Source organism: Aptenodytes patagonicus, chromosome 1 (assembly GCF_965638725.1).
Source record: "Aptenodytes patagonicus chromosome 1, bAptPat1.pri.cur, whole genome shotgun sequence".
Lineage (NCBI taxonomy): Eukaryota > Metazoa > Chordata > Aves > Sphenisciformes > Spheniscidae > Aptenodytes > Aptenodytes patagonicus.
The window spans coordinates 80725101-80751195 of NC_134949.1; the positions used below are offsets into that span (position 1 = coordinate 80725101).

The following is a 26095-nucleotide window of genomic DNA, read 5'->3' on the forward strand; positions in this document are numbered from 1 at the left end:
TAGTGTTACCAGTTGTTTAGTAGTTGTACATTCTTCCCTCTTGCATACGTTTGAAATTTGCTGTGCCGTACCTCTGGAAACAAAGGATCTGATCCAAAGGCCTCTGAAGGTGACAGGGGTTTTTCCATTGACTTCAAATGGGATTTGGATTAAGCCTATATACATAATAGTTTGCAATAATGATCTGACTGCTATAGTGGTTTTCGGGGTCTTCCACAAAACTTTTCAAAACTCTCATAAAAATTGTCCAGGCATGATACTCCAAAATACATGTCTAAGCATTGATCATGGTTTTTTGTTTTGTTTTTAAAAAAGGCGGGGGGGGACGGGACTCTGAAGAGCTTCATCTCACTGATGCTCCAAATGAGAGGTTTATGAATAAAAAAAGAGTGAATGTTGGTTCCATATTTGGTGTGTAGTTGATGCATTACCTTATGCATTCTTTATTTAAATTAGGCAGTCTTTTTGGAAGGAGTCTGTAGATTTAAGATGGCAATGTACCACTTATTTATTTTATACACGTAAGTTTAAATTAACCTCAACCGTCATATCCTGTTATCTGCCAAGGAAAAACATTTAGCTCCCATCCAATCTCTCTGGGAGTTTCAAAGTGATTTGCTCTTTTCAAACTTGTTAAAACACAAATAGAAAAGTAAATTGCTTTGGATACCGATTTAAGATTTTGCAAAGGGAAAGGAAGAGGAGCTAAGGAAAAATGAATTTATTATTATAATAACTAATATACCTTTATTAAATATTAATTTAAGTCATCATTTTCTATAGCCTTTGATTGATTGTGTTTGAATTGCTGACTGATATTTTGCAACACTTTAAATCTGAGGTACGCTTAGCATGTTGCCCATGTATTCAGATACCTGCATACAGATATGTTTACTGTGGCATTCATTCAGCTCCTGAAATTCTTTTGTCAATGTAAGCGGACATTTCCAGAAGGAGAAGGCAGCTTCAATTTTAATAATAAAAGAGTTCACGTGCTTTTAAAACTACAGACACAAATATTTTTTGGGATGCCAAATTAGAAAAAATAGCATTATTTGAAACTTGTCTTGTTTTCTTTATTTTTCTCTATTTCATTTTTTCTTATTTTAGTTAATTTCAAAAATAGAAAAGTACACTGGAAACAATTGATCTCAGGAGCTAGAAAACAAGAAGCAGCACCATTAAGTCTATTTATTTTAATGCTGGGGGGGGCAGGCGGTGGCACTGAGTAGCTTAGAGAAATATGTGATAGTGTTTTTGTGTTTTACAACCATGGTAGGCCAAGATACTTCACACTGAAGTTAATTCATCAGAGGTAGAGGTCAATTTGGGGTTTCTGTAAAGGTGATACACTTAATACTGATTTTTCAACACGAGTTATATTATTCTTTCTAATACATTGCTCACAGTAATGTATTGAATTTGTACATTGCTCACAGATCCTGGTCTTACAGGATCGCAATAGGATAGGTGATAGAAAAGACTTTGTTCTGTCCAGAAGATAAAGCTGTAGAAGAATTCATTTACTTTTTCATCTGCAAGATGTAATAACCATAAAGAAGTTACAAATATTTACTGTGTTTTAGATGGACAGTTACTTGTTTCAGTTCAGGAAGTACTGGGTTGGTGAACACAAAGCTTTGACATGGACTTTTAAATGCATTGGCAATCTTTTCAGAATTAGTCTTGCTTTTTATTGGAATTCAGTGTGCAAAAGGGTGGGAAAGCTATTTGATTGCATCCAAGAGATTTTGATCACTGTATGTGTTTTGCTACCCATACACAAAGAGCTCTGGTGTATTTACTTCTACATTTGTATATACAGCAAGTATTATTTTCAAAAGATTTTACTCTTTGAAATCATTCCTTTTTTCCTCTTTTTTGATATTTATTTTTCTCTCTGGTTGTAGATTCTACACCACCCCACCACACCACCCCACCCCCCCCAGCAAAGGAAGGAGAGTTCTCATGATATTTTTGTTACCTTTGGCAGATGAGATGTATTTTCTTATTTGTCTGTAGGAAACAAAATAGTATATCCAGTCCTGAGTCAGTGGAAAGTCTCCCACAGATATCAGAGTTTTGGATTATACTCTCAAACCAAAGTAACACTAATTTAAAAACCTGATACAGGAAGCCTGAACTCGAATGACTCTTAAAGTGCATTTCAAGAACGCTACATTCTGCATGACCTTATGGACTTACGCGGTTAGCTTTTTTTACCTTCTTACTTTGTCTAATTTAAACCACGGAGTGTCAGAATCTTGCTTTCTTGTTTTAAGGGACACAGCATTGGTATTCTTCCTACTCCAGCATGCATTTATGAATTGCAGCGTGCATGGGAAGGAATTGATCATATTATCCCAAAATGGATATAAACTCTGTTATGGGCCCAAAGGGCATGCACATAAAAATTTTGCTGTGGGGGTTCGTCATGGGGTTTGGTTTTTGTTTTTAATGCAGTGTGAAATATAGGGTGGTTTTTGTTGCTTAGTTATTATGCGAATAAACCATTCACATCTTTAAATCTATTTTTATTAGTAACCATTTTTTTAAATAGTTTTCCAACTCAGTCTGTTATGAAGATAGTTACCAGTTTTTTAATGGAAGGTTATAGATTTCTCATTCTATAATTATTAGAGAAGGAGGAATTAACATGATCACATGGAAATTTTGTTTCTTAAATGGAGATTTACATTGATGGATTGAAGGTTTAAGGTGCAGATTTACATTTAAATTACATATTACATGACATTTACATTTTAAATTATACTAAAACAATTATTTCTACTGTCTCCTTGGTGCCTTCTGAGTGTCTCTATAAAATTATTTCATTTAAAGTATAACCCACTCTACAATATATGTTTCATGTATGAGATCACTTTTATTTACACAAAATAGGAGTGCATGCATACAAAAAATACTCTGAAGTTGAACATGTAATATTCACGTGTACACATGTAAGATGCTATTTAGTACTTTATTTAGAGTGGCAATTACTTTCTTCTCTGTAACACAAAACGCTCTCAGGGGGTTGTGTTTAACAGGATAAAAATGGTATCCATCGTGTGCTTGTATTTTTTTGCCCAAAATGCTTTCAGGAGTCAAAACTTACAGCGTTGCTTGAGGCAAGCGGGTAAGGAATAACACTTGGCTGCGGATACAGCCGGCAGGGAACAAGGTGGTCTAGAGTCTATAGAAAAAGAGGACTGATTTGGGAGAGAAAAGCAAACTGAAACGTGGTTGTGCCTGTTGTGAAGAGCGGGCCAGTGTGGAAGTCAGGAGTGACAACAAAATAGTTGTACCTTTATGAAGATAACTGCACGTGCATATATGTACTTGCTGGTGAATATTTATTCAGTCTGTGACACTGCAGTCCAAATCTTGCAATCAGTTTTAGCAAGTTGAAGGAACTTAAAGTATGAGCATAATTCTCTTCCCAAAATAGATTTCTTTACACTGTTGGTTGGATATGGCAGTTTTGCACCCATATAAGGTTCTGGGTTGGACACAGAAGCACTAAAATTCCATTATTGTCAAAATAATTGCTGCAAGCCTTTTAACTTCCGATGCCTGCCGAGCTGAATACGTGGAAGAGCACATACCCGCCTGGTGGTGGATTGAACTTCACCTGGAAAAGGGGGGTGGGTGAGCCAGTGTCAAATCCCTGAATTTTGTAACTTTTCGTGTTCCTCCTGAGATACAATCTAACCTAAAATACAGATTAATTGAAGGTTCAGCAGGAAGAGCTAGCAAGCTTTTCCATCTGTGAAAAGCCAGGCCTGCGCCTTAACTGTGTATATTAGTTTTAAAGTTGCAAATAGTGGAAGAACAAATAGAAAAGATACACAATTCAATTAACGTCAAGAGATCAAGCTGAAAAATTACTTTGTCAGTGCACTTGCAGACTTTGTTACAGCCCTGTGTGAGTATTTTTGAAAAATGTTTATAGTGAAAAGGTTTATCCAGGTGATCAATGACTGTGTTTCATGTCGCTGTCTAGTGGGTATTACTTCTAATGGCAATTAAAAAAAGTAAAGCCATTCTTCACAGAGTGAATTTCACCTCTTTGCAGATGACTAGTTCAGGGCCTGCACAGAGTTGTAAGTCCCACTCAAACCACTTCAGATAGCACACAGCTTTTTTTATGTCCTTTATGTACTATGAACTACTGCTGTAGAAGCCACTGGGAGAAATACTGGGTACAAAGAATAATTTTTATTGTGCCATTGAAATCAATGGTGTTAACGCTTTCTGATCAATATAATCTGCAGTCCCGAGAGTTTGTCTAGTTACTGTTCTATCCTTTAATACAATATCCTTTAATTTGTAAATTATGTATCTTAGACATGCTATTGTCCAGAAATTAGGCCTTGATGAAGTATTCTTATGTGGGAGTCGTGGTGCCCTTGTCTGGAAAAATGAGTAAGAAGTTGGGAGATTCTTTTACACTCAGCCTTGGGTGTAACAGTGAGAGCTTCTTCGAGTTTCCTCCTCCTTTCTGCTTCAGCACCTCCCCTTGTAAGTTGGAGATAACTCTGACATTGCCCATGAGCTTTCTTCCATGAGAAACAGTTGATTTCTGAATAAACCACGTACAACATACATGTGGAGAACACTGAGCTGGGAAGGGAGAAGTTGTGAACAATTTTGAAATGCAGTGCCTGCAGAATTCGAGGGGTTAAATACTGCTTTGCACAAGGCGGCATCTCATACTCTAGATCTGTGTTGCAGCTGCTATTCTAGTCCTCGACTTCCTTTGAATGGAGACTTTCACTCATAGCTTTAGGAGGTGACTCCTCTGCCTCCCAAAATTCGGTAGTATTCTCTACCAAAGTGGAAGTTTATGTGCTCTCTTGCTTACTTGCCATGAGGTTTCTTTCATCACCACCATCCTGTAAATTAGTCACTCTGTTTTATGCATTCATAAGTAATAGGAGAGATTGCAACACGCAGCACCTGCATGGATATACCCCAAATTAAAGTCTAAGTCTGATCAGAACAGCTCAATAGAAAGATGCTGTGAAATTGCCTGGTCTGTTGCCCTTCCAGTTTAGGATTCTGCTGTACAAGTAATTAAAATCCAGTATGTTGGTAGCACCTTAAGATTGTATGGGGAAATTAATTAGATAATTGACTAAAAAAAAAAGCAAAAACGCAAGCCTTCACAGAATAATAAACAATGACCATGGAAACTAAAACTTACAAATCATAACATTTTATGTGCTCCCTGCATAATAGAAAACTGGGAGGGAACTCTTTTTAAAATATAGACACTGGCATATATTAAATCTTCTGTTTGCTGACACTTTTTTTTTCTCTGATAATTCCATTCTTTTTATCGTACTGCTTGCCTGAATGTAGTTGAGTTTAGGATTTATTTCTTTTTACAGCAACCTATCCTCTGTTTAGTTTCTAGAAGACAGGCAAGTGTGCCTGGTTCGTGCAGCATTGGCGTTGTGTAGCAAATTACAGTCAGCTCAAGTGAGCAGGCTGTCTCAGTCACCCTGTCTACAATTTTCATTCTCATCAAGGGCACAGCTACACTGGAGAGTGCCCCAGACACACAACGCACGTGGTGCACAGGGTTGGGAAGCAGGCAAGGATTTGACTGAGCGCAGAGAGCCACACTGGTTCCACCATGTGGACAGCTTCAAGCCAGCTAAAGCTGTACTGCTTCAGTTAACTGCAGAAGGCCAGCTGTGTTTTAATGAATACTGTAAAAAATGGTTTTTTTTCCTTACATTTTTAATAAGTGTGCCTGTGACAATCAAATCCTGCAGATGCTCGTGCACAGGACCTAATTTTGCACCCGCTGGTAGTCCCAGACCGTGTTGCTTCCATGTCCTCTCCCCCTCCTACCACTGCTTCACCTCTTCTCTCATCTGCAGCTGGTATTGTGTGAAAAATAGTGCTTTGAACCAAAAGTGAAAATACAGGAGACCTACAGCCAGAGTTTTCTGAAATGTTTCCTAGTAATCCTCTGCCCAATTTGAGAGCTTTATAGCCTGATTATTAATGGTGCTGAAAATCTTTGGGTGAGTGTTGCCGGGCCCCAAGCATGTTCTAGTGCTTGCATTTAGATGTCTCCAGCTGGCTCGTGAGTGCTTCTGGTAACCTGTCTTCTTATGTTCTCATTACCTGTGGTGTGAGAACACTTCCAATCCAAGCTGTGTGTAGGCGTCCTGAGCACCCAGGTGTAAGCTAGCCAGGGCAGGCAGTTTCCCTCTTCAGTTTACAGTATCGTTTGAGATCAAATGGGAGAAATTAGTGTGATAAACCTCTGAAGAAAAAGAGAACGGACAAATGTTTTAGTTGAGACTGTTAAGTTGGGCAGGGTTTGTAACTATCTAAATGGAGTAAGTGCTCCAGTTTTTTTCATGCTGTTTGCACAAGATTTCAAAACTCCTGGGTTTGATTTTTGGGTTTTCACCACTTTTTCTTTCTTTACTCTTTAGGCTAATTCACATCCAGTCTTTCCAAAATTACTGGTAGGCAAGGCTGTGGTTCCAGGAATTGTTTTGGCTTGTGCATCTCCTGTGTAGTCAGTACCTGCCTTTGCCTGATGCTCAGATCAGAGAGGAAGACAAAATGAGAAGTTCCCCTTTCCTTCAACTCGGTAAATGGTATACTCAAAATGATGAGCAAGTTTCAGCACACTGAAGCGAAGACCTGGGAACTCTTTGTGTCACAGGCAAACTGACATGTTTTGAATGCGCTTCTTGAGAAACAGAGGTGTTGATTGCTCCAGGAGTTCATTGTCAGAGATAATGAGATCTGTGAGTACATTAGAAATCTTCGTTAGGAAGAAAATCAATAATAAAATAATGTCTCAATCTGTAGTCTCGGTAAGTCATTTACTTTTTAAAACCTCATTTTTCTTAGAGGTGAAAACTTTTCTGTTGGTGTTCTATTGAAACACAGTATTTGAACAGTAAGTCAGTGTTGGGAAGATTTTTGTTTTGCTTTTGTAAGAAGCCATTCCAATAACTCCCCAAACTCTTCGCAGCTATTTTCTTTGTCTCTGATTTTAAAAAAATGGGAATTTTTACAAGATACATTTTAATTTTACCTCGCAGTCAGTAAAAGGTTCCTCTTTAGCATGGAATATACACATTACATACTGTGTTTAACTGGAAGCCAATTTTTATTTGAGTATATATTTTGTGAATAAATTACTATTATTGCTTATTCTTGCTGTGGATGTCCTGCTGCAAATAATGCGGTGACTTGTACCTCTGTAGGAGTTTTGCAAAGAGTAACACCATGAGGCATTAAACCTCTCCCTAAAAATATCTGGGCACTGAAAAACAGTAATGACATAAAATTTTTTTTGAGAAACAGAGGGAAAAAAAATCAAGACAGCTGGGTGAAACATGTCTTTCTGTTGATTTAAGAGTTCATATTTTATTTTGTCTAGCAATCAAGATGCATTTTTCCTTTTAGGAAATAAAAATGCATCATTTTGACTTCCAATTTGAAAAAACAGAAGCCCTAAGTTTACACGGTTTCATTTTTCACTAGTATTTTAATTTTGCATTTGTATGTCGTATTTTAAATTTAAATTTTGATGTTGAAATCAATTGCTCTTGTAAATTTTTCTTTAAAAAGGAGAAAAAAATATATTTCAATTCAGATACATAAAGTAAACGACATGACTCCGTGGCTGCTTCTGGTGAAAGAAAAAGCACGAAACCTTCTGTAATTGCAGCATCAGACCCTGAATAGTTATCTCTAGTAGCATTGCATTAGTGCAAACATTGCCAGTGCTATACTTTTTAGCAGGCTTCTGTTGTGTCAAAAGGTGAGAGAGGCTTCTATAAATAACTGTGATTGATTGTATTGTAGCTAGTGATTTTTTTGGAGTTACTACAGAAGTCGGTATGCTTTGGGGTTTTTTTTTTTCCTTCCATCTTAAATAGCATGCAATGTTATACCATTTAGTATACCTTTATTTAATTTGTCTCATCTGTGACACAGTCTCTTCTAAAGAGCTCAAGCTTTAGATTAAAATGTAGTTCTCAGGCAGAAAGAAACTGCAGTAAAAGTAGTTGTACTACTAGTTCATCCTATGATTAATAGCAAGACTTGCTTAGAAGTTAGTCTTTGATTTCCTCTGTTTAATTGTAGCCCTAAGTGAAATGGGTTTTTGATTTATAGAAAATGCAAAATTGGGTACAGAAAGTTTTAAATTACAGTAACAGTAAAAAATTTCCCACAATAATCATCCCATATTGTTTCAATTCAAAAGAGCTAAGGCTTGATTTGTGTGGGAAAGAACCCATAGCAGCCAAGTTCCACATTTGAAACTGGGGAGAGGGGCGGATCAATTACCCTCTTTTGAGGGTATAAAAATATGCCTGAACTTCACTATGTAATACTTTTATCATATATTCCCTCTCTGGAAGGGTGCATGCTAATTAGTTGATTTAGAATAGCTATTTTCTGACATGGATACCATCTAAAAGTAAGTAGAAAAAATGTGTTAGGACATACAAGAACATTGGCAAAAAAAGCAGAAGCTTTAGGAAAAGCGATGGCTGGTAATCATGATTGAAAATGAATCTGTTTTTTTTTTTTTAATAATATTTGCATTATGCAGAATGATTCAGTATACTGTTAAAGCTTTAATAACCGTAGTTTAATAACAGTAGCTTTAATAACAGTAGTTTAATTCCTAAACTACTTTTTGGAAGTTCTGCATGGCTGATCTCGCTTTTGCTTCACCGTGTTTATGTTGACTTTTTCTTTCATTTCACTGCAGTCGCTGTGTATGTTTACAGCACTAATCCTAGATGTTGAAATTCTAGATAGTTAAAGTGTATTCAGTATCATTGAAGCTGTTCTGGGGGAAACGACTTTGCTTTAAGAGAGTGAGACCAAATTCTGCTCTGTTTACAGAAGTAAATGCTGAAAAACACTATTCTGACCCGTGGAGGTTTACATCAGTGTTCCTGAGAATATGAGTTTTGGCCTTTCATATTTGCTTTTTTGTGTACTAAAATACAGTTAAAAGTAATTTTGAAAATAATAATGCCGTTGTTATTCTCTTGGCCAACTTGCTGATTTTTAAAATCCTGCTTCACAGTCTCTCCTCACATACAGTTTTTATTTGGAACACACTGAGTTTACAGTTTGAATATAAAATGCTGCTTCTATTCCATTTGATTTGGCATGAGCAAAATTTAAAATCTAAACATAAAGCATAGTATTGATCCGTTTATAAGCATTTTCAAATTGTACTGCACTTCTTGGATAATTTATTGTAGTAGCATTTTAAAGTCAGGTAAGCTCTGCTTTTGTGCTATAGTCTGACAGTTTAATCAAGATACAAATTTAGAAACAAATCAGCACTGTCTTTTATATAGTGCCTCTAAATCCATGGTAATTGGTACCAGACCTTGGTAAAAGGAAAGGATCGCTGTTTCATGCTACCAATACCAGTGGGTGTTGCTCCACAGCTGCATCATATAAGAAGAGAAGATGCAAGAAAAATTAAAGGATCCCCACATGCATTTTTCTGTAATATACCTTTTCCAGAGTATGAGGTTGATGGAAAATTGCCTTGAATTCAGTGTGTTAGCCTGCTGTAAATAGTGCCATATGTTCTGCGTGCTTTAACTCTTACCTTTTGATAGCACTGGACAATTTTTAAGTCAGCTTGCTTGACTTTGTAGTTTTGAAACATTAAAAAGCCTGTAGGTAATAAAATTGGAACAGGGAGGGCAGAATAAAAGTGCTGCTGGTGCATTTGGATTATATTGATGTAAACCGGCTAACTTCGGACTCTCTACAAAGGCCTGTTTCGGGTAGTTTTGTCATGTCAGACCATACCTTGCAATATGAGCTGCAGCGCAGGTTACATTCCTGCTCTCTCTGCATTTGGAGGATTCCTGCTCAGCTAGAGCATATATGAGCTATAGACTAAGGCTGTACGCTCTGGCAGCACAGATGGAGTATTCTGTCATTAGGACTGTTTGTTGCCTGTTGGAACACACAGCATATTTCTACCGTGGCATCAACAGTTTCTAAGAACTGAGGTCAAAATAAACAGGTTGCAGTTGGATCCAGGAACAGTCTGGGAAACAACTTAAAATTCCCTGCTTTGGCATAAGCATATTCCTAGATACGTGGATAAAAAGGCATTTTTATAGCAAGGGCTCATCTTAATTTATGCTAGCCTATACAGATTAGCATAGATTTGCAGGGGTACAGTTAGTAGGTTTTCTATGGATATTGGCATATGCAAAATTGACCTTACTTTAAATAAATAAGCAAATTTAAGTACAGTAATCTTGCACTATTTCTCCCAGTATTTGTAGTACTTTAGCAACGTGAAAGTGATGTCATCGTGCACATTTAAAAAAACCACATATTTTAATTAGGCTTCAGTCTTCTCTGCAAACGTGGATGTCACTAATTGCACTGGTGCACGCAGTGCCTTTGAAGTCAATAGGATTCTTTACAGGAGTAAAGCTCGAGTGCTGACAGACAAGCTCTGGCAAACCTCCTTGAAGTGGTTTAAGTTGCTACTGCCCCAAACTCCCTGCTCCACCCTTTTACTGGGCATTAGTGCTTCCTCAGCAGAATTTGCAGAAGGGAACGTGTGCCCACACCTTAGCTGCTTCATTGCAAAACCCACAGGTTCAGCTCAAACCCTTCGAAATGCATCACTTTCTGCTAAGCTGCTGGAGCGTGCCTTAGGTCTGTGTTTGCTGATTCAGCATGGAGAGCCATAATCTCCAGCAGCTAGGTGGAGCAGACCGCTGGGAAAAGTGACTTAGCTGTGTGACGGCAAGATTCACCAGAGCTCAAATGTCAGTGCCCCTTCCATCATGGGTAAGTGTTTACAGGATCAGCCCGTATGCAGACTCAAATTCCAGGTGAAATTCTGACCCCAGAGAGGTGAGCGGAATTTTAGCCACGGATATCGGTGAAACCAGGGCTTAATTTGTAGTGTTTAAAAAGCCAGCAAATTTTTACGTAACAGGACAAATACTTGCGATGATTTTGGCTTGAATAGAGATGTAAATAGATTTGCTTCCCGACAGAATCAGCAACAGTCACTTCGAAAGGTTTACTCATATTTACCTAGTCACAGTTCATTTATAGTTAATGTAACTGTCTCCTGTTTATTGAACTGCAAACACATAAAAGCATAGCAAGCTGCTAGAAGTTAGAAATATGTTCTCATGGGGGTTTTTTTGGTGGGAGAGTTAAACGTAACTCAAGTTTCAGTGGTTAAAATTAAAAAACAAGGTTATTTTTTCCTTTCCAGAAATGAAACGTTATTGAGCTATGAGTATGAGTTATTGAGTTATTGAGTATGCATAATGGTAAATAGCTAATATGGATATGTGTAGTGGCAGTAGTGAAGAGAGGTGTCAAGAGAATCAAGAAAATTTATAAGACTAATATGGAAAGATGTATTTAATTCTTTAAAAGAGAGAGTGAAAAAGAAAGCCTCCCCAAATTTTTCGTTGCTACCAGTTTACTGCCATTGCCATTCTTACTTCCCATGTCACGAGGAGGTCAGTGGTCCATATTACAACGAGACTAATAACATTATCATCCCTTCTTACCCTCTGTATGCCCCTTCCACCACAGTGCCAGGGAGAGAGCTCTTCTAGAAAACTTTTTTTATGGGCTGAATTTTTTGACTTCACCATGTTTTCTTTGTTGTTGTTCCTCTCCATAGAACCCCTACACACACTAGGTATGTAACTGAGTTTTTTCCATCCTTTACAATGATAGGTCTTGTACATCCTTCTTCATCCTAATCCACCATCTCTTTCCTACTCACAAACAGCTTCTGAGTCTCAGGATCTTTGCTGACTGTGAATGCAGCTGGGAACACTGCCCTCACTGCCCCCCCCCCCTTTTAAGTTGGCTCTCAGAGCCCGCTGCAGATGGTCTGTACCTCATACATAATAAAGATTTTTTTTTTTCTTTTTTTTTTTTTCCTTCTGAGGCAGGTTTCTATGAATGTACGAGGCAGACACTCTGGCAAGGTTAGACCTGTGTTTTTATATTTTTTTCTAAGTGAGCCTTGGGGGACTTGTTTGCCATAGTTTGGAACTCCTTCATAGCTTATGGAGCTCAGTAATATCTTGGTGCCAGAAGTAGGAACGTGCTTTGCCCACTTGATCTTTTCTTAGGGAAAATTATATTTGTTAGCAAAATGAAGTTAGAGCGTAGCTGGACAAGAAAAAGAAATTAAGCAAAAGCACTTCAGGAACTGATGAAGATCGGTTGCTTTAGGAAGGTGGTCTTCTAATAAAAGTATAGCAGGTTTGTGCTGTGTTTAGAAGTACTTTTGGGGTGGCCTGTTATAACTGTCTATTTCTTACTACTCCTACTAAGTTTTTTTCAGTGAGTTCATGCACTATTTTTAGACTTGAAAAATAAACTCTGTGTACCAAAATGTACCCAGGACCCCATGTAAGAGCCAAACGAGCATTTTCAAATGTCAGATCGTTGGAGTTCTAGGTAGCTCAACACTGTTGCTTCCCAGTTCCTTTGTATATTGTCGTATTTATGTTTTTACCCTCTGTGTTATAGTCATCATAAAAACAGGTACATGTGTAGAGATCTATTTCATGGGTCTTGCTGTGCATGTACTTTGATTTTTCTGTTGTATGTGGAAGCTGCCTGGCTGCACAGGGCTGGTCTTGATCTCAGCAGTATGCTTTGGGAGCTGAAAATGTAGAACACATGCAGGAAAAAAATAATGGAAATACATTTATACTAGCAGTTTTAGCAGCTGATTTGACCCCCATGAGAAAGGATATGTCAAGGTCAGATACGGGGTTGTATTTTTTGAAAAGATAAGGGACAAATGTCCTGAGCTAAGTTGGATTTTGTTCATGATGAGGAAAATTTTTTACAGGTATTTTGTTCCTTCTCTGTAGGAGGGTTACTCATTAGGTAGTAACAATTACAGTCCAGAATCAACTCATGGATTTCAGAGTATTTGCTAAAATACTTCGGGATTCAAGTGCCTCAAAGAATAGTTGGCTCTTAGAGAAAAAAAAAACACTGGTGTCAGATAAGATACTCTTGAGGCCTGAAGGGTGTCAGAGTAAGGGCTCTAAGGGTTGAATAGAGCAGATAAAATCTTGTGAGAAGAGACTAACTCCAGAAGACATGCCAGTTAGGCAGAAATGATCAGCCACACAGAATGATCATGGGATCATCCTTCAGGTTGGAAGGGACCTCAGGAGGTGTCTAGTCCAACCTCCTGCTCAAAGCAGGGTCAGCTGTGAGATCAGACCAGATTGCTCAGGGTTTCACCCAGTTGGGTCATGAAAGCCTTCTCTTTCACAGACACTGCACACCCTCTCTGTGCAGCCTCTTCCATTGCTTGACTAACCTCATGGCAGAAAAGTTTTTCCTTATTTCCAGCCTGAACCTCTCATATTTCAACTTATGTCTGTTGTCTCTTGTTCTCCCACCACGCTCCACTGTGAACAACCTGGCTCTAACTTCTCAGTAACCTCCCCTCAGGTATGGAAAGGCTATCGCCAAAGCCGCCTCTTCTCCAGGCTGAGCAAGCTCTTCTTGCGAAGTTCCCTTCGCCTCTTCTCACAGAGCTAATGCTCCAGCCCCCTGACCATCTTGGGGGTCCTCCTCCTTAATCTAGCTACGTTGCAGTAATGCTCAGCAAGCTGATGAGTGACACAGGAGGCCTATCTGGACGTTGCTGGGGCTATCACATGCAGGTCCATGTGATGATTGTAGCCAGGACAGGCTTGGTGGCTGCACGTGAGCCATACTGCTCTCTCTAAGCTCGTCTAAGGTATATGGGTATTTTTGCTGACCATCAGCTACAAGCACTGCCAGGAGCTGATGCTGTTGGCTGGCCTGGCCTTGGCTTTCACAGCAAGGCATTACTGATTTCAGGTATTAATTTAGAAAAATATTAGCCTGGATTTGAAAATCATGACATAGTTTAAATGCTATAAGATGTTAAAATGCTGTAGAGTTTCTTTTACTTTGCTGGGTGGTTTTTGAGCTGCTGAGATACGCATTTTAAGCATAAAACACGAGGGTTAGAGATATACTTAGTCTTAAAAATTATTGTGTCTTGTAATTGCATAACTGCAGGAGCAAAGGCTTTAAGAACAATACTCAAGGTAATGAAATTTGTGATTTGATTTTAAAATGAAGCAACATTGATAAGATCAAGAGTCTGTTGCTTTTGTAAAGCAAATGTTCATCTAAGAAGGGTTTTTTCAAATAGTGAACCATGTCTGTAAAGTTCTAAAATTATAGCTGCTATTATGTGCTCATCTGCTTTTCACAGTAATTAAAGTATACATTAATGGTCTAAGACACACTTAGAAATATGGATTGAAATTAATCACCCTAACACTATATAAATTGCTTGCTGACTACAACAGCATACATGTTTCTATAGAAAGTTGTATGTTTGTGTATTCTACATGGGTACAGTTAAATTTAATATTTCATATATTTAATGTTATTAAATATAAATATTAAAATACTTTTAATTTTATTAAATATATGTGGGGGTTTATTACATATTTAACCTGTCCAGGAAAAGCGTTTTTAAAGGTAAATCTTGCACTGTGATAACCACTAAAGATTAAATTGTCAAGATACTCACATATCCCTCAAGGAGTCTTTGAGTTGTCCACAAGCATCTGTCTGAGCAGGGCAACAGGAATTCCTGTCTCCGCAAGGTTTGAATCATCTGAGATGACTATTTTCCACATACACACTGCAGATGGGGATGAGTCTCTCGCAGCACACCAGGCTTAGCTCCTCTCGCAAACTGTAGAATGGATTTTTACTGAGAGATGAGCTTTGTGGAGGAGGCCCTTCTCTAGTTAAAAAGCGTGATAATTCTTCATCCATTAATTAGTTTTATCTTAGATTTAAGCTTGTGATGTTGATTGCATCTCTGGCTTCCTGAACACTATGCAGTGTCCTTAGGAAATCTCCAGTGTGAATTTACAGGCTGTACAGTTACAAAGTGAGGTACTGCCACTGTCGGTAACATGGTTACTCTTCATAGTAGAAAACCTCTGTAATAAATAATCCGCAAGATGTTTGAGAAACAGTTCTGTTACTCCTATACTGAACAATTCATCAGATCAGGTTTACTCTGTTATTTTACAGACTACGTGACTTGTAAGTCAAAAAGCAGGTGTCTGTCCTTTTCACATCGCTGAAATGCGTGCGGCATACAGTTCAAAACAATACTGCTGTCCTGCTTTACAATGCAGATAACTTCTTTTCTTTTACAGTTTGTCTCACTGTATAGGGAGCAGTTGGAAGTATATGTGCACACTGCTCGATCTGTTGCTTTCTCCTCATGGTACAGTACAGTCTCCTGACAAAGAGTGTTGTTCCATGCAGTGCAATCACGAAGCTAATGGATTAAGATAGAGAAGTATCTAGCAGCGTGTTGATAAAAAGGACACAAAAAGAATAAAATCGTTGTATGGGTAATTGTTTGAGAATTGCTGCCCTCGCAAAGTTAAAATGTGTGCACTAAAAATGTCTGTAAAACTTTGGGGTTTTTTTTGTTTTTTTTTTTAAAAAGACTCGCACTTCTGTACATACCTCTTCGTATGTCTGAGAGCTAAATGCAGTGTTCAGGCATCCTTTCTTTTACGGCTAATACTGATGATCCTGCCCAAGAGTTACAAAAGCAGAAAAAAGAGAACCCTTACAGACATTTGCTGTTTCAGTTGATAAATATTTACATGTTTTATGCATGGTGAAAGATTTTTCTCTTTTTTAAATTATTTTTTCAGTGTATCAGCCTGGATATAGTCTCCCTGTAAGGGGGTGAAATTTACAGCAGAAGAATTACAGTTTAACACTGAAAAAGTTCTTCCTTATCTGAGCCATCATTCAAAACACAGGATGAAAGTAGCTGAATAGAAGTCTTCTGTCACATTGTCTGCAGGACTCCTAGAAGGTTCTTCTGAAACTTGGGGTAAGATTAAAAAAAAAGAACAAACAACTTAGTTGTAAAACAGAAGCTGATATGAAGTGTGAAGGTATAATTCTAGGGCAGAGAAGAAGATACTCTGTGCATTGACCTCTATGCTGAAATGTCTATAGGAGCAATTCCATGTAAGAAAATTTCAATGCAATACTTGTTAAAATAATGAAAACAGAAACGACGACAAGCCCAAATTTACTACCAAGATTAAATATATATATATATTTGAAGAAGTTGTTTGCTATTCAAAAATGAAATAATGTATTATGTTTTCTTTATTTTTTTGTTAATATATGCCAAAGTACAGAAATGTTTATTTATGAAAAATAATTTTTAGTGTGAGTATGGAAAGTATGAATTGCTGAGTAGTACAATATATTTTAGCTTGCTTAGCTTCTGAGAAATAGCTGAAATATTTGCACTGTATACAGTTAATGTTGTTGCATTGTTGTTAGTGTTTTTGTTTTGTATTCAGTAGTGGTATCCATTGTCTTACATTTGGTGAATTAAATTCTTCCAGTTTATTTCCTTAGTGCTGTATCAATTTAGTACAGGTGGTTGGGGTGTCATCAGGATACTTTGTCTGTGACCGTAATAGTATTTCATATAAAGAGCACTTTCCCAGGGGTATCAGTACTTTCTCGTGTACTTGAATCTTTCTCCTGCTTCTGTTTCAGGTCATATATATATAACTAAAATTCATGCCAAAGACCTTGTTGTCTATGTGTGTATTGGGCACAGTTCTTGATATTGCAGGTGTTTACATTCATGGCAATATAAAATGCTTTTTATGACAAATAATGGAATGCTCATATAATAGCCTTAGGAATTTGGCCAGGGCATACAAACAATTTATTTTTCATTTGTTTATAGTCAGACAAGTTTATAATTAAGACAGTAGTGGGCATAAGCATTCTTGCAGCCTTTGTATCTCTTGTTAACATCAAAGAGAATGTTTGTGGTAGAAAACATAGCAGTCAGTAATAAGTGTGGGAGAATCAACAGCGTGCAGATTTTTTTTTTTTTAAATCTGGTTATCCCCTATCCTCCTATTGTCTGTATATCTGCAATAAAGGAAAAGCACGTATACTTTTTTTTTTGTTATCATTCCAAATGCTGTAGATAAAAATGATAGCTATACCGTGGTACCACATTCTGTGCACTCCCCAGACCACCAGCGATATTAATGAAAACTTGTGAAGACATACATAACCATTACATCAGTGTCTTATTTCTAGAAATGGCTAGTATAAATTACCCTTTTGCTGATGAATCCACTGCACTGATCTATAGCCTGCGTGGTCCAACTATGGATTCAATCAAGAACATGATAAAGCTGAACAGGAATCCTGGCATAGGATGATATTACTTTGTTTTGCATAGGAAACATATATGTGGGTGAATATATGTGTGTTCATGCATACATGTGTATAAATATATAAAGTGTTTTGGATTTACTGTGTTTGAGGACAAAGCCCTATATGTGATAGACCTTTTAACTTAAGGGGTTGCGCATCTTTTTGTGTCAGTTCTGAGACAGTTGAGATCAGCTGAAATATCAGTGCTGGAGGGTCACTGGCATGTAAGAAAGAGATTGCCAGCAGCACAGTTTCTCTAAGGGCCCTTTGAGTCTATGATTTGATTCCTCTCACAGCTTGGTCCAAAATAGCGTGTATTTGTTGGCTATGAAGCCCATTTATCTCTGCAACAACTAGGGACGTTTTTTTGGGGCTGTGCGTATCTACTGGAAAGGTACTGGGGGTTATGACTTTCAAGGCCTTAAAATAATTATATTGAGTAATGACTTCCATCAATGAAATGTTACCAGTTTGCTGATTTTTATCTTGGTTTATGTCTTGAATTACGTGCCAGTGGTGTTCAAAAGCTGAGATTTGGGTGTTCGTATATTTTACACTGAATTTAAAACATAAATAGCTCACCATAAGAACCTTCTTATAAAAAATGGAGAGGGGAAAAATCAGTCTGGTCAAGAGGTTATTGTTCTTATTAAGAAAATAGTGAGTTGTTATTATTGCTACCTCTGATGTACATAAGTCTAGTAATACATATATCTCTTTAGGACTAGACCTCAGAATAAATTGCAAGATCAGAGACTAAATTAAAATCTTCTAAAACTTGATGCTCATGTACTTTTAAGGAAGTGGTCTATTCCAAGAACTCTAATGTATGGAGTCTTGTTAAGGTGAAAGTCTCTACAGGTTGAAGTTCATTTTTTGAGGAAGAAACTCAGCTAACAATAAAACCAGGTAATGCCCAATTATATTGTCACAAATAGTTAATTGAAATTCATTTGCAGGCAGAACATCTGCAATCTGTACAACAAATACTAACCTGTTGAGTAGCAGAGTAACACTTTATTTCTTTTTACTGCTATTTTGTTTCACAATTTTCTCAGTAATAATATGGTTTCTTTTCTAAAAACTAACACTAACTTGTGTCTTGGGCTAACTAACATTCAGTACTCTTATTATTTTCTCATTCTGTTGGTTCTCTCTTATGTATTCATAGGAGAATTTTTTTGGAACATACCTCAAAAGTCTTTTAATGCCCAATAAGTGTTCCTTCAAATGTGCTTGCTCTGGATACTTTCAGGGGGAGGAGAAACTGTTCTCCCATGCTTCCCATGTCCTGGATAGGTGCAGCTGACTCTGTCAGCAACACTGTTGATGCTGCATTGCTCCAGATAGAAATAGAAATCAGTAAATCTGTACTTGTCTCACCTGTTGCAAAGTGAGAAATGAGGCAGTTTGAAAACAGATGCAAACACAGATTCAAATTAAGTTTGCTTATTTCTAATTTCTCAGTTTCTGGCCCAGGGAGCATGGTGTTCTCAAATCCTGATACCAGCAGAGGGGAAGGGCTGACCCAGTGCTTGTTACATTTCTTGAAAGTTAATTTACATGTGTTCAGATGAAGAAAGATGTTTGGTTGTGTTTTTTTCTCAGCTGCAGTTTTCTTTGTAATTCCACAAGAAATTGAATAATTTGGACTTTTCTTACCAAAAGTTTTAGACCCACCTGTGAAAAGCAGATTCCCTTGTGCACAGGAGATCTTAACTTGGCTGGTGAGAAATGAGTACAGAAAATGGACAGTGCAGTTGCTCCAATATTAAATTGCTCTTGCAAGCCTTTCAAGTCTGGATTTCTTTCCAGTCCACGGAAAATGACTGATAATCCTGTTTTTTTCAGAGAAGGAATGTGCTGGAATAGAAATACAGTATGTAACAAAGATTAAGACACATCCTCTATAGTTAGTTAATTCATTGGAAAGGTATTGACTGTCTCCATCCAACTAAAGTGATAGTAGTAAAGCAGGGAAAGTTAATTGTAGGAGAAGCTGTTTGCCTCATATTTGCATTGTTTTCAGTTCCTTAGAACATTGCCAGACTTAAAATATTTGGGATGAACTTTCAGTGCTGAGCGTATTATTCAGACTTACTGTGATAGGGCAATTTCAGTCAAAACAGTTAGCTTTTTCTGAGAAGAGGGCAGTCTTAACCTTTGGCATTTTCTAAATTTTGAGGACTTTATGCTTTAACTGCAACCTTTTTCTCTTAAGTCTTCTACATATAAATAATTGTTTGTACACTCAGTTGGCTGATTGAATCTCCAGCTGAAAAGTGATTGTGAGATGAATATATGTTCCTTATAATTCAAACTTTTTTCTGATAGGTTCTGAAAAATGTCTACAGCCTTAAATAAATATGGCAGTGGTTTTCACTATGTAGCTCTTTTTCTTTGTACATAATTCCTGTGCAAGAGGTCCTGTAAGAAAAAGTGGCTCAGCTCTAGCTAACATTGAAAAAAGAAATTCTATTTTGAAGGTTCAAGGAACAAAAGGAGCTTGCAAGGAATAGTGTAAGAAGGTAATTAAATTCCCTGGCTAACCAGGAGAAAGGTAGAAAGGCGGTAACGTTACTTTAGAGCATTTTGGGTAAGTCATATTCTTTCTATTATTTTGGTATAAGTCATATTCTTTATTTTCCATACATACTATATTTTTACAAATTACCAAACAGGTTACCAAATATTTTCATAGTCTGATAATATTATTTGAGTACTTCCAATAACTTGCTTATATTAGTAATCAATGAAACTGAATTTTTAAACAAACAGTGATGAGCATATGTGAATTCTCATCATTGGAAGCTGCATACCAGCTAAAGCAAAGTCTGAGACAAACAGACATCAAGTGGGTTGATGGTTCCTACTTTAAAGCACTAGGAGCATAATTTCTCTACAGGTGATGAAGTGAGATAGGTGATTTTTCCCACCTACTTTAAAAACCTGCTCTGGATGGAAGGGTTGTTTCTGTAAGTGCATATATCCTGTTCATCAGGTATGGCGAGTGCCTGCTCCTGAGCACCCAACATCCAGCAGGTTGAAGTCACAGGGGATCACCCACACACCCATATTGCTTGGGACTGAAGTCAGTGCCTGTTAAATTGACTGGGAAGAGGTGTGCTGCTTTTAACAGGAGAATTCAGGACACCTCTGTCACATGCATAAGTGTCTTCTGTGTTCCTGCTTTGCAAAATGCATCAGGAATTACTATTTCTAATAAAAAGTTTCTTCATTTCGCTGTCAGAAATAAGAATGGCCTAGTTATTAAAAACTATTAAATATATACAAGCAGAAAATCAAAATTAAACCTTATCAGTGAGGTTTTACTAAAAATGTTGACATTGAAGGAAATAAAATTAAGTCGTCATCATATACTCCAGATCCATTATTTAGTGCTGAATTTTGAAGAGACTTGGTGTTGAAGCTTTGTATTTTTATTTACACCAGCAGCCTAATCACTACAGTTCAGAAGAGCATTAGCAACATGTGGCTATTCCTGACAGATGCCACACTGGAGATCAAATTACTTAGGTGATTGCTAATAATGTTTTGTACCTGTGTATGCAATTGACGGCAAAGCATCCTCAACCAACTGGTGGAAGCAGAGGTTTGTAAATCTGAAGCATAGAGTCATTCTTGTGTTTTGGGACCTAAGGCTCTTTCATCATGGACATCTGTATTATTTCTAAATTAGACATATTGGTATTTCAGCTTATTCCTGTTGGAGCAGGTCTTGAAATAGCAGGATGGCAGATTGACTCCTGTTGCAAATTTTTTTTATTTTTTAAATTGTCTCTGCTAAAACAGCTGATAAAAACTGGAAGTCAGTTGTCTCTTTTTAGGAAGTATCATAATTTGTTAACATCATAGTTTTTCATGCATGTGAGTTAGTGTCTTTATGTCTTTACAGAGAGTGGTCAAAATCCGGGTAGAGAGGGGATGTGAAAAAGGTGCCAGTGTTCTCATTTGAAATGTTAGTATGACACTGCAGTTCATCAGTGACAGACATATCTGTTAATACAATTCTGTCTTTTTATTGTATTGGACATTACATTACTCAGTCTTTGGGCTTCTGTGTGGTTTTGATACTTTCAGGGAAATGGATTTGAGAAGTATGCCTTTTTTAGTAAATTAAATGCACCTCAGAGAATCAATAAATGGATCTTAAAGGTGCCTGCTGTCTTCTCCCCTAAGAAGTAACCACAATTTTAAATACAATCATTCTGGACTTAGCTCTGTGGTGAGGAATTCCTCTGTTAGGTTGTTTGACATGCTGTAGGTTATGCTGTCTTGTATCTCAAAGTGACTTCTACTCTGTCTTGGTGTACCTGAGATACAGTATTTCATTAGTGCTAGATTGACCTCAGGTACATCCAGTTGCATGCACAACTCTCATTAACAGTTTATTCTCTCATCTGATGATTCTTATGGCTCCCAAGGTTTTCTCCACCCATGCCCCAGTAGTTTATAGGCATGCTCAGTAATACGGCAAGTTTTCTTTTCTGTGAACAAGTAACAGGTATGAAACCAGATCCCAACTTTGGTATTACTGCTGCAGAACACAGATCAGGTGAACTATTAAAGCTGATTTAAAACTCACCATTGAATTTCATTGCTTCCTAGAGGTCTAAAATAGTGCTCTCAGATAGTCCCTTGGCACTACCAGAGCAGCCCACAGGCTGGTCAGTGTGGCTGTAGCATCCAGACAGCCTGTAACGCAGCCACAGAGACGTTTGATTAGGAACCTTATCTTTGCTCTCATTTACCAGTCGGTGCCTAGCACTGATACTTGCTTCTGACAGTCTGGCCCATAATAACTGCTTAGAGGCTAGTCTTTAATTTTTCCTTTACGTTGGCCCTTGATTGAAGAAGAATATCTCTCTTCAGGTGGCCTGAGAGGAGGGACATTTTGGGTATGCTTTTAAGAAACCAGGTTTAGATGGTGGGTAAAACCCTACCAGTTTTTAGGTCATTATCTCTCTTGTCTCATGTTTTTGAAGACTTTAGATAAGTTCCAGCATGATGTGCTGCCTATCGGGACTGTAGCAATTCTTGAGATTGATAGCTGAATAGGAGAAGGCGGTATGTTGAAGATACTGGAGCCCTTTTAGAGGTGATATCTAGTAGTCTTTGATTAAATCTAAACATGTGATATACAGGATATGATTCTTATATTTTGTTGGGTGTTTTTTTTTTAATGATTTTTTTTTTTATGGGAGAGAACTGCTTCTGCTATATGACGGCTCCAGAGTGCATGCTGTTGGTGAAAAGTACATTTAAGGGCATGTTATTTCTAATGTAAATGTGGAACTGCTGTGGTCACAGGCACACAGACTGCTTTAAATTCATAGGTTCATGCAGCACTACTGCTCTGACTACAAATACTGATTACAGGATAATAGTATAAAGAAAGTGCAACGTGGCCTTTTCCCAATTTTAGATATGGTTTAGCAGCTAGAAATGAAATTAATCAATGCCATTTGACCACTCAGCTCTCTGTGGAAGAGCTCCACAAATCATGAGTGAGTCTAGGGCTACTGAGATGGTTGACATAATCAGAAGGTATATCTATAAAACTGCTTTTGTACAACCTGGGTTCAAACAATTATCTGGCCTTTCTGCCTTTTTTCTTTAATTTCAGTTCTCTTGAGTATTAATAGACAATGAAATTGTGTGTCCTCAAAATTCAGATTTAGTAAACTGGCCACAATAAACAATTATTTATAAATAAAAGCATAAAAGAATAAATAATTTTAAGTGTGTATTAGATTTAATTGTAACAGCTGTGCGATATATTATTCTCAGACTCTGGAATGAAGCGCTGGGACTGACGTAAGTTGCTCTGAGTATTCCTTGGATTAAAAATTCTTGCTGTTTGGATTCCATCATGAAGTGGTTGGCATCCCAACAATCATGACAAGTGTATATGTTGGCAAGGAATTAAAAATGGTGGTGCCTCTGAAGTTTTGCAGGAGGTTTACTGCTTGGGGATGGTAGACAGTTGTAGCTGTTACTAATGCCGTTCTGTTGTCTGTGTTGCAGGTAGTTTCTAAAACAAAGCAAGATTGGTCACAGGTTCCACTTGGTTATAGGAACTGCTACTTTTGGTTTTCTTTGAGCGTTTTCTGACACTGGTGTTTTCATGTGCCTGCTTCTTTTTTTTGTTGTTGTTTTGATAATAAAGTAAATCTGACTACAAGACCTCTCTGCCTTCAAACCACAGTAAGGACTGCTTGATTTTTCAAGCATGATCCTCCTAAAATTTTTACCCTCAAGAGGAGATACCTGATTTTTCATTTGTCTTTGATCCGGTCTCATCAATGCAATTTTACTTCTTCAAACAATTGAGCCTGCAGTTCATTATAGTGCAAGACCAGAACCCTTCTGTTACCTTATTTTTAGCAACAATTACATTGAGCCTTAAAATCGCATTTGCAAAAAGAAAGACCTGCACCAATCCCTGATCTTAGCCCTTAAAATTCGCTGTCACTTATGCTTCCAAGAGAGGAACCGGAGAATTGAATTCCAGCACCTTTGCTCTCCCAAGAGAAGAGCCGTTGGATGTGAGGTGTTGTTTGGTGGTGTGGCTTGATGATATTTCTCTAAGTCGAATAAAGCATATGGTAACCTCACAAAACTATTTCAATTCTTGCATCTTTGTTTGCAGTATTTTCACTTACTTTCCTAAAGTACTTTAAACAATGTTTTTACTTCTTCGAGGTGTAGCATTGTTTGGCTTGTGTACTTGACCTAAGGATGCTGTGTCTCTTTTACAGTGTCAGTCCTGCCGGGCGTGGTTGTCTGTGACCCATTTTGAAGTGGTGGTTGTCATGTGAATATTAATGGCCACCTCCACCTATGAAACGAGGGTGGATGGTTGGAGAGCACTTTGATGCCGTGCCTCAGGTGGGAGCACCCTTGGTGGTGACTCAGTGGAGCTTCTCAACCCGAGGCAGCGAGGCGCTCTGCACCTGCAAAGCAACTCAGCCCAGCAGGAGGGACTGAAGGGGAGCTCTTTTCTCATGGATTTTAGCATCTTCCCAGAGCTGAGCATCTGACTATTTTTCAGAGTTTATGTACTTGATTAAAACATAATTTCCCTTCAGCTTACAGAGCTGAGAAGCTCTTAGAGGTGTGAATTAATGGTGAGGCAGGTTGTGTCTGCTACAGAGTGGAGAAGCTGTGCTGCAGAAGAGAAAAATCATTCTACTAGGTGATTTGTTAGCTTCAAGCAATGCTTCCAGAAATTTTCAAGCAAGAATGTTTATCTGCAATTGGGACTGACTGACACCGTCACTACTTCTTAGGAAACTCTCCATTAGGGAATGTTGTAGTTTTCTTAAACATGGTCGTTAGAAGTCTAGGAAAAGAAACTAATACTTAAGCAGGAGGGAAGTGAGGGAGAGTACTTCAGAAGATTTGGAGGTGTCTGCCAAGCTTGTCAGAACAACCTCCTGTCGTTGTGGCTGTGGCAACCCAACTGGAACAAGAGGAGCTTAGTTTGCCAGTTTGAAAAACTGGATATTTTATTCTCATTGCACCTGGCTGAAATATCCACGTATTATATGTAGTAAAGCTCTCCAAATACCCGTATTAAAGTTGGCTGCAAAAACATGGAGCCCTCATGTTATTTACCTAGCATACTGTGCATGGGAACATCGTTAGCATCAGGCAGTGTGAGAGAGACCCACAGAGAGAAAAAAACCTGATTAACAGCACCTAGAAATGGGCAAATTAATCCCCTGCAAGGAACCAGACCACTAGGGATGCAAAACTTCCAGGCCAAGAAGGTTTCATGCGTATGTGGAAGAATTGTGTCTGTATATGAACCTGACAAAGGGAATAAAAATGACAAAGTGAAGATACAGCTTTTTTTACATCTTCACAGGACAAAATGAAGGAGTGAAATAAAATTGCCAGGAATGAATACAAAAACTCTGGAACAGCTGAGGAAAATATTTGAGGAAAATATACACAAGGTATCAGAGGGATACTTTTCTTTAAATCCCAAAAGCAAGAAGCAGGGAAGAGGATAGATGCTTGCATTGTGTTGCTGAGAATTCTGGCATGCACATGTACTTTAGAGACATAAAAGATCTCCTAATTAGAGACAGGATCATTTGTGGGACATGTGATTCCAGTTTGTAGGAGGAATTGCTGAGAAAGACATCTAACCCTAAAGGAATGAATCAAAGAACAAGAGCAGCTGAACTGTCCAGGGAAAGGAGCAAAACAATGGCCGCTCTTGCAATACATAAGCTATGCTTAAAACGAATCCAGGAAACAGGGCAGAGACAGGCTCATGAAGGATGCCGCTGTGGTAGTGTGCTGGTACGCTCCTCTGAACACATACTGGAAGGAGCGCGGATGCAGCCTCTCTTGTGAAAAAGCAGCTGTACTTAAAGTTATGGAGAAATTTCCAAGGTAGGAAATCTACAGCAAGGCTTAAGCAAATTCAACATCTTGTAGCATGCAGTTTCCACTGCAGAAAGTGGTCGCCACACAGTTTTCAGCTACTGATTGCAACAACTGTACTTGCACTACACTCGTGGATCAGCAGCCACTCGGATGGCGGTGGGGACGTGGAGCCAGCCAGCAGCACTGCTGCAGGGAGTCACAGCAAGGCACCGCTGGGAAGCAGAGGGCAGGACGAGTGCGACCGAGTTGTGGGGAGGCAGCCATCCATGACAGTGGTGAAATGAAGGCTGTGAGCAATGTGTGAAAGCAAAGTAACATTAGGGGCTGGTAGGAA

General features: G+C 38.1%; 1 long non-coding RNA gene across 2 annotated transcripts in view; it reads left to right on the forward strand.

Annotated features, from left to right (window-relative positions):
* LOC143163288 (uncharacterized) overlaps positions 1-26095 on the forward strand; it is a 104022-nt gene that overhangs the window by 4716 nt on the left and 73211 nt on the right. For both annotated transcript variants that reach the window (XR_012995875.1, XR_012995876.1), the window contains exon 3: positions 15786-15970. This is a non-coding gene — a long non-coding RNA (uncharacterized LOC143163288). The remainder of the gene's footprint in view (positions 1-15785; positions 15971-26095) is intronic.